Source organism: Nomascus leucogenys, chromosome 19, assembly GCF_006542625.1.
Source record: "Nomascus leucogenys isolate Asia chromosome 19, Asia_NLE_v1, whole genome shotgun sequence".
Classification (NCBI taxonomy): Eukaryota; Metazoa; Chordata; class Mammalia; order Primates; family Hylobatidae; genus Nomascus; species Nomascus leucogenys.
Window position 1 is genome coordinate 59,591,921 of NC_044399.1, and position 13,345 is coordinate 59,605,265.

The 13,345-nt window shown below is 47.9% G+C and overlaps 1 protein-coding gene across 1 annotated transcript in view; it reads right to left on the reverse strand.

The window, feature by feature from the left end:
- PECAM1 (platelet and endothelial cell adhesion molecule 1) overlaps positions 1 to 13,098 on the reverse strand; it is an 86,180-nt gene extending 73,082 nt beyond the window's left edge. Inside the window, exon 1 of the mRNA XM_030799866.1 lies at positions 13,016 to 13,098. The gene's annotated coding sequence lies outside the window, so the exon portion shown is untranslated. The remainder of the gene's footprint in view (positions 1 to 13,015) is intronic.
- Between the last annotated feature and the right edge of the window lie 247 nt (positions 13,099 to 13,345).

Below are 13,345 nucleotides of genomic sequence, written 5' to 3' on the forward strand. Positions count from 1 at the left end.
TGGCAAAGGGGCCAGGCGTGGTGGCTCACGCCTGTAATCCCAGCACTTGGGGAGCCTGAGGCAGGAGGATCACTTAAGGTCAGGAGTTCCAAGACCAGCCCGGCCAATACGGTGAAACCCCATCTCAGCTAAAAATACAAAAAATTAGCCAGGCGGTGGCACACGCCTGTAATCCCAGATACTCAGGAGCTCAGGAGACTGAGGCAGGAGAATCGCTTGTTCCCAGGAGGCAGAGGTTGCAGTGAGCCGAGATTGCGTCACTGCACTCTAGCCTGGGCAATAGAGTGAATGAGACTCCATCTTAAAAAAAAAAAAAAAAGGATTTGAGCAGATTATTTCCCCTAAGAATATAAAAAAAAAAAATGACTCCAAGCACATGAAAAGATGTTCAACATCATTAGTCATTAGGGAATTGCAAATCAAAACTACAATGAGATACCACTTCATACCCACTAGGATAACTATAACCAAAAAGACAGACAATAAGTATTGATGAGGATGTAGAGAAACAGGAATGCCCATATGCTACTATGGCATTGTAAAATGATACAGCCACTTTGAAAATAGTTGGCAGGTCCCCAAAATTAAAAATAGAGTTACCATGTGATCCAGCAGCAATTCAACTCTTGGGGCTATAGTCAAGAGAGCTGCAAACATGTCCACACAAAAACATGTACACAAATGTTTATAGGGTCAGGCGCAGTGGCTTACGCCTGTAATCCCAGCACTTTGGGAGGCGGAGGCGGGTGGATCACGAGGTCAGGAGATCGAGGTCATCCTGGCTAACACGGTGAAACCCCGTCTCTACTAAAAATACAAAAAATTAGCCGGGCGTGGTGGTGGGCACCTGTAGTCCCAGCTACTTGGAGAGGCTGAGGCAGGAGAATGGCGTGAACCCGGGAGGCGGAGCTTGCAGTGAGCCGAGATCACACCACTGCACTCCAGCCTGGGGCAACAGAGCGAGACTCCGTCTCAAAAAAACAAAAACAAAAACAAATGTTTATAGAAGCAGTATTCACAATCGCCAAAATGTAGAAACAACACAAACGTTCATCAACTGATGAATGAGTAAACAAAATGTGTTATAGCCATATAATGGAATATTATTTGGCAAAAAAAAAATAGAGTACTGGGCAGGGCATGGTGGCTTAGGCCGGTAATCCCAGCACTTTGGGGGCCTGAGGCTGGAGAATTGCTTAAAGCCAGGAGTTTGAGACTAGCCTGGGCAACATAGCCAGACCCTGGCTCTACCAAAAACAAAAATTTTTTTTTTTTCACCTCCCACCAACCTCCCTCAAAAAAATTTTAAAAATCAGCCTGGTGTGGTGGTGTGCCCTGTAGTCCCAGCTACTCTGGAGGCTGAGATGGGAGGCTTGTTTGAGCTCAGGACTTTGAGGCTACAGTGAGCTAGGATTGCACTGCTGCACTCTGGCCCAAGTTATAATGTGAGACTCTGTCTCTAAACAACAACAACAAAAGGAATGAAATACTGATACATGCTACGCTATAGATGAACTTTAAAGACATGCTAAATGGAAGAAGCTACACATGAAAGGCCACATATTATATAATTCCATTTCTATGTGATGTCCAGAATAGGCAAATCCATGGAGATGGAAAGTAGTTTGGTTGGCTAAGGCTGGGGGATTAGGCAAGATAGCTAAAGAATACGGGTTTCTTCTTGGGATAATGAAAATGTTCTAAAATTGATTGGGGTGATGGTTGCACAACTCTGAATATATGAAACACCATTGAATTGCACGCTTTAAATAGGTAAATGGTATGGCACGTGAACTATATCTCAACGAAGCTGTTATTTAAAAAATCTTAGAGGGTATGTTTTCATTTCCTGTGGCTACAGTGACAAATACCCACACATTTCCTGGCTTAAAACAACAGAAACTTACTCTTTCCCCATTCTGGATCTAGAGTAATTATGAATGGACCAAAATCAAGCTGCCAGCAGGGCTACACTCCCAGCAGAGGCTCTATGGGAGGAGAATCTGTTCCTAGCCTCTTACAGGAGCAGATTGGTGGCTGCTGGCGTTCCTTGGTGTGTGGGTGCGTCACTCCAGTCTTCAAGGCCAGCATCTTCAAATCTTTGCTCAATCTTCACGTCGCCTCTCTTCTGTGTGTCTAATCTCCCTTATTTATTTATTTATTTATTTATTTATTTATTTATTTATTTATTTGAGATGGGGTCTCACCCTGTTTCCAAAGCTGGAGTGCAGTGGTTCAATCACGACTCACTGCAGCCTTGACCACAGCAATTCTCTCACCTCAGCCTCCTGAGTAGCTGGGACCACAGGCACGCACCACCATGCCTAGATAATTTTTTAATTATTTGTAAAGATGAGGTCTCGCTATGTTTCCCAGGTTGGTCTTGAACTTTTGAGCTCAAGGGATCCTCCTGCCTGGGCTTCCCAAAGTGCTGGGATTATAGGTGTAAACCAATGTGCCCCGCCTCCCTCTGCCTCTCTGGTAAAGTCACTTGTGATTGCATTTGGAGCCCATCCAGATAATCTCCCCCTCTCAAAACTGTTAACTTAATGACATCTGCAAATCCCATTTTCCCACGTGTTACAAACTGAATGTTTGCGTCCCCGTGACAATTCACATGTTGGAACCTAATCCCCAATGTGATAGTATTTGGAGGTGGAGCCTTTGGAGGTGATTATATCATGAGGGTGGAGCCCTCATGAATGGGACTGGTGCCCTTATGAAAGGGACCATAAAGAAATCCCTAGGCCAGGTGTGGTGGCTCACGCCTGTAATCCCAGCACTTTGGGTGGCCAAGGCCGGCAGATCGACTTGAGGCCACGAGTTTGAGACCAGCCTGGCCAACGTGGCAAAATCCTATCTCTACTAAAAATACAAAAATTAGCTGGCATGGTGGCGCGCCTGTAGCCTCAGTTACTTGGGAGGCTGAGGCACGAGAATCACTTGAACCCGGGAGGCAGAGGTTGTGGTCAGCCGAGATCGCGCCACTGCACTCCAGCCTGGGTGACGGGGCAAGACTCCTTCTCAAAACAGAAAAGAAAAAAAAGCAAGAAAAGAATTCCCTAGTCCTTTCCATCATGTGAGGACACAGCAGAGAGACAGCCATCTATGAATGAGGAAGTAGGCCTCACCAGACACCAGACACTGGAGCTGCTGGAGCTTTGATGCTGGACTTCCCAAACTCCAGAACTGTGAGAAACACATTTTTGTTGTTTCTTTTTTTTTTTTTTTTGAGATGGAGTCTCATTCTTGTCGCCCAGGCTGGAGTGCAATGGCACAATTTCAGCTCACTGAAACCTCCGCCTCCCGGGTTCAAGCGATTCTCCTGCCTCAGCCGGCTGAGTAACTGGGATTACAGGCATGAGCCACCATGCCTGGCTAATTTTGTAATTTTAGTAGAGATGGGGTTTCTCCATGTTGGTCAGGCTGATCGCAAACTCCCGACCTCAGGTGATCCACCCACCTCAGCCTCCCAAAGTGCTGGGATTACAGGCGTGAGCCACTGCGCCCGGCCCATTTTTGTTGTTTCTAAGGCACCCAGTCCAAACAAACTAAGACACCATACAGGGCAACATTCACAGCTTCCAGGGGTCAGGGCCTGACATCCTTGGGGGCCATCAGCAGCCTACCACAGGGGTATCATGACCCATATTACAGATGGGGAGCTGAGGGCCAGAAGGTGAAACATCAACCAAGTTCCCAGCACCACATCTGCCTGCCTGTGTCTGCCTGGCTTGCTACAAGGCTTCTATGACTGACCTTTTACAGCACCTTTCTGGGCAGAAGGCTCAGACCCAGTTCCTGACCTGACACACATGAGTCATGAGACCAGAGCCAGCTTCATGGATGTGTGACCCGTGCTGTCACAGGGGCCCTGTGCTCAGAAGCTGCCATGCTTGGTTTGAGGCCTTGCTGTCGCCACCTTGAAATTCTCGATAATTTTGAATTTTCATTTGCACTAGACCCACAAATTATGTAACTGGTCCTACATGTGACACCGAGCAAGAAAAGGGAGAGTTGAGATGAGGTGCATAGAAGCTGCCCCGCCCACGGCCTGCCCTCAGACCTGAAAAGTACCTGACACCTCGATCCTGCACAGCCTAAATAATTGCATTGTTTTTATATGAAAGAAGAACTAGACTTTTTTCTACTTTTGGTGGAAATTATAGGGAGGTATATTTCAGCCAGAACTGTGCAACACAGCAGGTAAGGAAAGTTTTGCAAATGTTTTAAAAGGCCAGATGAGACCGGGCATGGTGGCTCACGTCTGTAATCCCAGCACTTTGGGAGGCCAAAGCGGGTGGATCACTTGAGGTCAGGAGTCTGAGACCAACTTGGCCAACATGGTGAAACCCCGTCTATACTAAAAATACAAAAATTAGCCAGTCGTGGTGGTATGCGCCTGTAGTCCCAGCTACTCAGAGGGCTGAGGCAAGAGAATCGAATAAGCCTGGGAGGCGGCAGTTGCAGTGAGCCGAGATTGCACCACTGCACGCCAGCCTGGGCCACAGAGTGAGACTCTGTCAAAAAAAAAAGAAAAAAAAAAAAAGCTGAGAGAGAGGGAGGTGATTCCTAAAGCTGCGGAGTCTCCTCTGGGCCCACCTGAGGCAAACTCAGCCTCCACCAAGAGGCAAGTTTTGTGTCAGTTCCCAAGAACTCCAGAAGCCATGTGGGCCACTCCTTCTTCCTCTAGGGGGAAAATGTAGCTGTCAAATGTCTCTTCATCTTATTAATAAAGCTAACAAGGGGCCAAGTATTTGTCAAAACCAATGCCAGGGGTCAGAGCAGTGTCCCACTGATTGCCACAGCTGAAGACAAAGGAAAAGGAAGGAAGACTGTCATCGTCAAAGTGGTTGCCATTGCAAAGGTGGCTAGGTGGCCTCTGTCACTGTGGGCTGGGATCATAGCTCTGGCCTGATGCTAAAAAGGACCATGAAACTGTTCATGGAGCGCACAAATGACTGCCCAGACAACATAAAAAAACAGCATCTGGCCAGGTATGGTGGCTCACACCTGTAATCCCAACACTTTGGGAGGCTGAGGTGGCCGGATAACTTGAGATCAGGAGTTTGAGACCAGCCTGACCAACATGGTGAAACCCCATGTCTACTAAAAATATAAAAATTAGCCGTGAGTGGTGGCACAAGCCTATAGTCGCAGCTATTCAGGAGGCTGAATCACTTGAACCCAGGAGGTGGAGGTTGCAGTGAGCCAAGATTGCACCACTGCACTCCAGCCTGGGTGACAGAGGGAGACTCCATCTCAAAAAAAAAAAAAAAAAAAAAAAAAGTGTCTGTGTCCCCACTGTGGAAACCTAAGCAGATTGGCTGGACAAACTTTAGAATGACAGAGACCCCAAAAACAAAAAGAAAAGCAAAATGCAGCCTAGTCTGTATCCCCAGGGGCGGTGGGGTCATCTGGGGACAACAGAAGGATGAAGGCCCAGGATGAGGCAGAAAGGAGCTGATCTGGGGGTGAGGGAAACAGGGCGAGACTGACTGGTTGACTTTGGGAGGGGTGGCAGGGACACTGGGGCCACTACCAGGACTCTGAGGGAGACACAAGTTTTTCGTGGGCTTTTCTCTGTGCAGTGTGGTGTAAGTCTGTCCTCACATCTCCCTTCCAGCAACCTTCAAGCAACCTCTAGTAGAGATTTGAAGTGAGGTTTCTTTCTTTTCTTTTTCCTTTTTTTTTTTTTTTTTTTTGAGATAGGGTCTGGATCTGTCACCCAGGCTGGAGTGGAGTGGCACAATCTTGGCTCACTGCAACCTCCACCTCCCAGGTTTAGGCGATTCTCGTGCCTCAGCCTCCTGAGTAGCTGAGATTACAGGCATACGCCACCATGCCCAGCTAATTTTTTGTATTTTTAGTAGAGATGGGGCTTTGCCATGTTGACCAGGCTGGTCTCGAACTCCTGACCTCAAGTGATCCGCCCACCTTGGCCTCCCAAAGTGCTGGGATTACAGGCCTGAGCCACCGGCCCCGGCCTTAAAGTGGGGTTTCTGTTCTCATTTGACTGTGTCATGGTTCTGAGACGAGTCCTCAGGTGAGAAAGCAATGGGCCCGGCTTCCTTGGGCTCCTCAGTCATGGCCCTCCCAGACCCCACCATGCCTGGAGGACCCAGCATGGGCCACAGACATGCACCTTCATTCTCACAAGTTCACCCAAGAGGAGGAGGGAGGAAAAGCCAAGGACACCCAAAAGGCAGATTAGAGAAAGAAGTCGCCTTGTGTCCACAAAGAGCTCACCTCCCCTGGCCCTGTGCCCTTCACTCTCTATAGGTGAAGGTTTTGCTGGACTGTTTCCAGTGTTTGAGCCTGAATCCACCACACTGGGGCTCCCTGGCACACTAATCCGGTGTTCAAAGAAGGGAAGGGCTGTGTGGCCCTGAACCTGTGCCTACACAGCAGAAAGAATTCCAGCCTTTCCTTATCAGACATAAAGTGGATCTACGAAGGGTCACATTAGAGAGTTTTCCTTTTTAAATGACTCTACGAATGTTCTGAGGTAGGCGGCGGGACTCGACTCCAAAGGTAGGGCTTGGACACTGGACCAAATTGAAGACTAGCTAAACAGGGACTGAGAGAAAGCAGCTTTCCATAAGACACGCCCACCAGTGTGCCATGTCAGTTTACTATTGCCATGACAACACCGGGAGTTACCACCCCTTTCCATGGCAATGACCTGATGACCCAGAAGTTACCACCCTTTTCCTGGAAATTTCTGTATAGTTTGGCCCTTAATTTGCATATAACTAGATGGGCACACATATGATGCAGAACTGCCCTGAGCTGGTGCTCTGGGCACACTGCCTACAGGGTAGCCCTGCTCCACAGGAGCAGTCCGTCTGCTGCTGCTGTGCACTGCCACTTCAATAAAAGTTGCTGTCTAACACCACCGGCTCCCCTAGCTTGCACTTGAATTCTTTCCTGGGCAAAGCCAAGAACCCTGCCAGGCTAAGCCCCAATTCTGGAGTTCACCTGCCCCGCATCAGTTCCACGTAGCACAGTTTCATTAGTTTGGCCTTGAGGGGCCAAGATCAATCCTGCTTTGCATCACCCACCATGAAAGGGAGCAGGAGCTGACGGGGTGCAGTGGCTCACGCCTGTAATCCCAGCACTTTGGGAGGCCAAGGCGGGAGGATCACCTGAGGTCAGGAGTTCGAGACCGGCTTGGTCCAACATGGTGAAACACCATCTCTACTAAAATTACAAAAATTAGCCAGGCATGGTGGCAGGCACCTGTAATCCCAGCTACTAGGGAGGCTGAGGCAGGAGAATCACTTGAACCTGGGAGGCAGAGGTTGCAGTGAGACAAGATCACACCACTACACTCCAGCCTGGGTGACAGAGCGAGACTCCATCTCAAAAAAAAAAAAAAAAAAAGAAGAAGAAAAGAAAAAAGAAAGGGAGGAGGAGCTGCCGTGGAGGAGGTTTGTGGACTTCTGAACTCATGTGAGCCAAGTCTACCAAGCCTCAGCTCACCAGCCTGTAGATTGCTCCTCATAAGGCCACTGTGGGCCTCAATATCATAAAATTCTATAGGGATATGGGTAACATTAAGTATTGTCCTTTGACCTCATATCAAATGAACAAGCATCAGGAAAAATGGTGAAAAGATTTGAAATAGGCCTAAAAGATTCCTGGGTGTCTTCAACAAAAAGTAGAGGCAATCTAGTGCATTCTTCCAGCTTATCTGACTCTATGAGGTATCTGTGTCTTTCATTGTCTTTGAGATATTTTATAATTTTCCAGATTGTCCGGAGAAATGCAAATTGTGTCCAGTGGGGATGATGCAGTTCATAATTCCCCTAATGATATTGAGCAATTGTGCATCTTTTGTTTTGAGGCGAAGTTTCACTCTTGTTGTCCAGGCTGGAGTGCAATGGCACGATCTCGGCTCACTGCAACCTCCGCCTCCTGGGTTCAAGTGATTCTCATGCCTCAGCCTCCGGAGTAGCTGGGAGTACAGGCATGCGTCACCACGCCTGGCTAATTTGTATTTTTTGGTAGAGATGGGTTTTCTCCATGTTGGTCAGGCTGGTTTCGAACTCCCGACCTCAGGTGATCCACCTGCCTCAGCCTCCGAAAGTGCTGGAATTACAGCCGTAAGCCACCGCACCCGGCCAATTGTACATCTTTTAAGCCAATTCATTTTAGCATCCCTGATGGTAGATATCTGTGTATCTAATGATCAATTGGTCAATCAATCTGATCATATATACATATCCCCTTTGAATCTCCTTTGAGTAAGTTACAGCATTTCACTGGTTCACTCATTAATTGATAAGTTAAATAAAATATTTGACACATGTTCATTTTATATTTGCATGAGAGTTATGATTTTACTCCTAAAAATTGTAAGACTCCACTATGGAGCTTTTATTTAAATAATAATAACTAATATTTATTGAGTGCTTACATACTTCTCACGTTTCCTTTAATCCTATGAGTCAGTTACTGTTATTACCCTCCTTTTACAAGAGAGAAACAAGACTCTCAGAAAGGTTAGTACTCTTGTCCACGATCCTGCAGCTGAAGTGGTGATGCTGGCTGCCTGCCTTCAGCCCTGAGCCCTAATTCCTCACACAGGGCCTCTAGAAGAAAAACATTTCAGGGCCCGGTGCGGTGGCTCACACCTGTAATCCCACCACTTTGAGAGGCCAAGGCAGGTGGATCACCTGAGGTCAGGAGTTTGAGACTAGCCTGGCTAACATGATGAAACCCCATCTCTACTAAAAATACAAAAAATTAGCTGAGCATGGTGGTGCACGCCTGTAATCCCAGCTACTCGGGAGGCTGAAGCAGGAGAATTGCTTGAACCCGGGAGGCAGAGGTGAACTGAGATCACACTATTGCACACAAGCCTGGGTGACAGAGTAAGACTCTGTCTTAAAAAAAAAGAAAAACATATCAGGACTTCTTGAAATGTTCCACAATAGAAAAATCTTTGGTCTAGAACAAAGGTGGAAGGGATCAAAGTCTGAAACAGTTGAAATACACTGAATGTAACATATGTATTCACCAAGGTTATTCAAGGATGTAATCCTTCACCTTGTTCTATACAACCGTCTCCATGTTTCCTGTTTCTTTACAGCTTCATTACCTGATTAAACACAATTAAAATAAATAGATATATAAAAATCAAAAAGGCAGCCAAGTTGGGGTATGAGAATATGCACAGGAAATGGTGCTTCTAGACAGAAATGAGATTCATGTGATTTAGGACCACGTCAGGAGCCTGTGTAAACATTCGTAATACTCAGAATGTGAGAACACATCTGGGCTTGCGGATGGATACCTCCCAAATGTCAAGGACTTGCTTTAATTAGAGCTTTTTAAAAATGGACCAGTTGCAGCCAGCACTATGGCTCGTGACTGTAATCCCAGCATTTTGGGCAGCTGAGGCGAGAGGATCACTTGAGCCCAGGAGTTCGAGACCCTCCTGGACAACATAGTGAGACCCCTATCTCTACATAAATTTTGTTTTTTAATTAGCCAGGCATGGGGGTACATGCCTGTGGTCCCAGCTACTTGGGAGGCTGAGGTGGGAGGACTGCTTGAGTCAGGAGGTGGAGGTTACTGTGAGCCATGATTGGGCCATGGCACTCCATCCTGAGTGACAGAGTGAGACCCTGTCTCAAAAACAAAACAAACAAATAAACAAAAACCAGAAAACTTGGTTGTGATGGTATACTGTAGTTTTGCAAAATGTTACCATTAGGGGAAACTGGTACATATCTCTGTATTATTTACGGCAAATGTATGCAAGTGTACCATTATCCCAATAAAAATATTTCTATTTAAAAAATAGGGCCGGATGCCGTGGCTCACACCTGTAATCCCAGCACTTTGGGAGGTTGAGGCAAGAGGATCACTTGAGGTCAGGAGTTGGAGACCAGCCTTGCCAACATGGTGAAACCCTGTCTCTACTAAAAATGCAAAAATTAGCCAGGCGTGGTGGCACATGCCTGTGGTCCCAGCTACTCAGGAGTCTGAGGCAGGAGAATTCACTTGAACCCGGGAGGCGGAGGTTGCAGTGAGCCGAGATCGCGCCACTGCACTCCAGCCTGGGCGATAGAGCGAGACTCAGTCTCAAAAAAACAAAACAAAACAAAACAAAACAAAAAAACTTGAATTTTCACATTGCTCTTTAGAATGTGGAAGGAACTTGGAAATTTTCTCTGAGGGTGAGAGGGAGCAAATATGCTCCCAACAAGGGGAAATTCTAAACGGAAAACAAACAGGAACATTTTGCACCTAGAAAAGATCTTGTATATTCAGGGAGGTAAAGGGGATTTCTGCAAATTATTGTGAGATGCATTGACAAGCCTCAGCTCCTAAATGAAATGTTTTCCTCCCAGGTCGTTTGAAGGCCGGTTTCCCCAGAAAACTACTCTTAGATGAACCTCTCTAAGAGAGAGATGAGCAAGTAGGAGGTGCTCTGAGCTCCCTCTCTCCCATCCCCCATAGGATGAGGCCTACGGAGGAATCCCTTAGGTCAACTTACAGAGAAGGACCCTGAGGCCTTGAGGTTGGCCATGTCTTGTCTGTGTGGCCAGCAAGGGGACTGCTGGGCCTGGCAGTGTCTCAGGACTTCCTGGCCAGGGAGCTTCGTTTGTTATCGCTGGAATCCCCCCTTACCCTGTGTCCTTGAGTCTAGGACCTGGCACAGGTACATGTGATGCCATGCCCAGGGTGCTCTAATCCAGGCACTGGCCTCTAAGGAATGGTTACTGAGGGCCAGACCAAGTCCGGCAGAGCCAGCTCTCACCAGGCCTGTGCAGTGGGTGAGCATATGTGATGGGAGGACATATGCAGTGGGTGGGCATATGCAGGGAGTGGGTATATGCAGTGAGTGGGCATATGCAGTGGATGGGCATATGCAGTGAGTGGGTATATGCAGTGAGTGGGCATATGCAGTGGGTGGGTATATGCAGTGAGTGGGCATATGCAGGGTGGGTATATGCAGTGGGTGGGGCATGTGCAGTGGGTGGGGCATATGCAGTGGGTGGATGTATGCTGTGGGTGGGCATATGCAATGGGTGGGCATATGTGATGGGTGGGCATATGCAGTGAGTGGGTATATGCAGTGGGTAGGTATATGCAGTGAGTGGGCAAATGCAGTGGGTGGGCGCATGTCATGGGTGGGCATATGCAGGGCTGGGCACCTACAGCAAGTGGGTTGTCACGGGAGACTTTGCCCACACTAAGAGACTCTGAGTTTCAGTTTTCTGCCGCCTAACCTGATGCTACTTGCTACTGCCTGTAAATCCATTTTTAACCCCCAGCTAGGGAAGCTGAAGTAAGAGGAACAGCAGGGCCACCAGCTCAGCCCAGTGGCTGCATTGTTCTCCCCTGACATTGTTCTTAGGCCAACTCTGCTTACCCAGAAGGCCCCCCGTGAGCCCTGGGGAATTTGATGAGATTGTTTTTCCCAAGACTGGGCTCTTCAGGTGTGAGCTGCAGTTCTTGGGCCACGTAGGTTACTGTGGCATTTCTGCGGCAGGAAAGAGGAAGGAACTTCTGATCTGTGCGGCAACGGCATCAACAATGTGCACTCCCACCAGCCGGCAGCGCGAAGAGGAAAGGAGCTCAGTTTCCATAGTGATAAATCACCAGGAAGGGAGCCCGGAGGGAGCAGTAAGACTTCTCCCTTCCCCTGGCTCCCTGCAAACGCATTCCCAACGCCAGAGTCAGTTAGCCGCCTGGCGCCTCTCCACACTGAGCCCGCAGAACCGCAGGTAGAGGAAGACGGAAGGGACTCTGCCAGATGGAAAACAAATTCCCAGCTCCTCTTCAATGTGTCAGTAAGGCATGGGTGCCCGAGCGGATGCGTCAGGGCCCAGGGCTGTGCCACACCTGGGTGGCCACCACATGTGAAGCTCTCGATGCCTGCCACCTACATTATTCCATTCCATTCTCTTATATTACGCCCTACACACGACTGTGTTCTATTAAATGAGCCCACAGCACAGGTGCTATTAGCCCTTTTATCACAGAAGAACAAACAGACCTTGTGAGGGAGAGAGATGCACCACAGACAATTCACCAAGTTAACAACAGCTCCTGAAGGTCTCAAGGCTCTCTTTTGAGATTCTTTCTCTTGCCAAAATCAGACTATTTTCCCCAAAGAAAACATTTGAGTTTTTTTGAAATGCTCTGGGAAGGCACTTATCCCAAACCTCATCAGCCACTCTTTATGCAGGCCACGGTCTCTTGCCTGTAACCCTTGCACGTGCTGTTCTTTCTGCTTGAAATGCTGTTCCCTGCTTCCTTGGTCAGCTAACTCCTCAGGGGACTTGTCTCATCCCTTCTTCCCAGTAGCTCAGATGCCTTGCTTTCTGGGCTCCCACAGAACTTACACCATATTGTGAAGCAGCACAGAGTAATAGTAGGAGAAAAGGCTCTTCTAGGCCCAGACTAGCAGTGTGACCTCAGGGGATTTGCTTAACCTCTCTGAGCCTTGATTTCTTCATAGGCAAGATGGAGAGAATACAAGCATCTGCCTCACAGTGTGTCTGTGAGGACTGGACATTAACATATGTAAAGCGCTTAGAAAATGCTTGCCTGTGGTTAATGCTCTAGAAACATTAGTCACTAAAGAATTAAGTTCTTAAAGCAAGAGCCATTCTTCATGGATATCTCTAGATCTAGAGGCTTAGGCCCAACTGGGTGTGGAGCAAACGTCACTCTGGATTCGTGGGAGACTATTTTCCAGCTACCGTTTAGGCAACAGGCACGGTGCTAGGCACCTTGATTCATAATATTTAATTTAGTTAAGTCATTCCAGGACTGGTCCCAGGTAGCCAAGGACCAGCATTTTGTCAGTGTAGCCTGCAGCATTCTTGAATGGCCCCTCTGATCACCTGATATCCCCTCCAGACTTCCTGCCCTGCCCAGGCCTGGAAAGAGTCCCCACACTCAGTGACAGGGGAAGAGGCCCTCAGCCTTGCCACAACAGGGGTTACCCATGTGGTCTGTAAACACCAAGAGATTTAAATAATGGACATACCTGCATCCCAGGGGCCACTCAGACGGCAAAAGACAAACCCCACCTTGGGCAGCCACTCTCCTCCGTGGTTTCACTTGAAAAAATGAAACGAAACTCTTCATGCAAATACTCGGGTGCTAAACAGTTATGTAACAGCCAAATTTCTCCACTTAAAAATACAGTCTTCTCCAAATCTATAGAGACAGGATGCCGACCAGAGGTTGCCTGGGACTTGGAGAGGGATCGGAGGACGATCGCCATTGGGCAAGAGGGAACTTTTGGGGGTGAAGAAAATGTGCTCAACGGGATTGTGGTGATGCTTGTACAACTCTGTCTTCACAAATTGTAGGG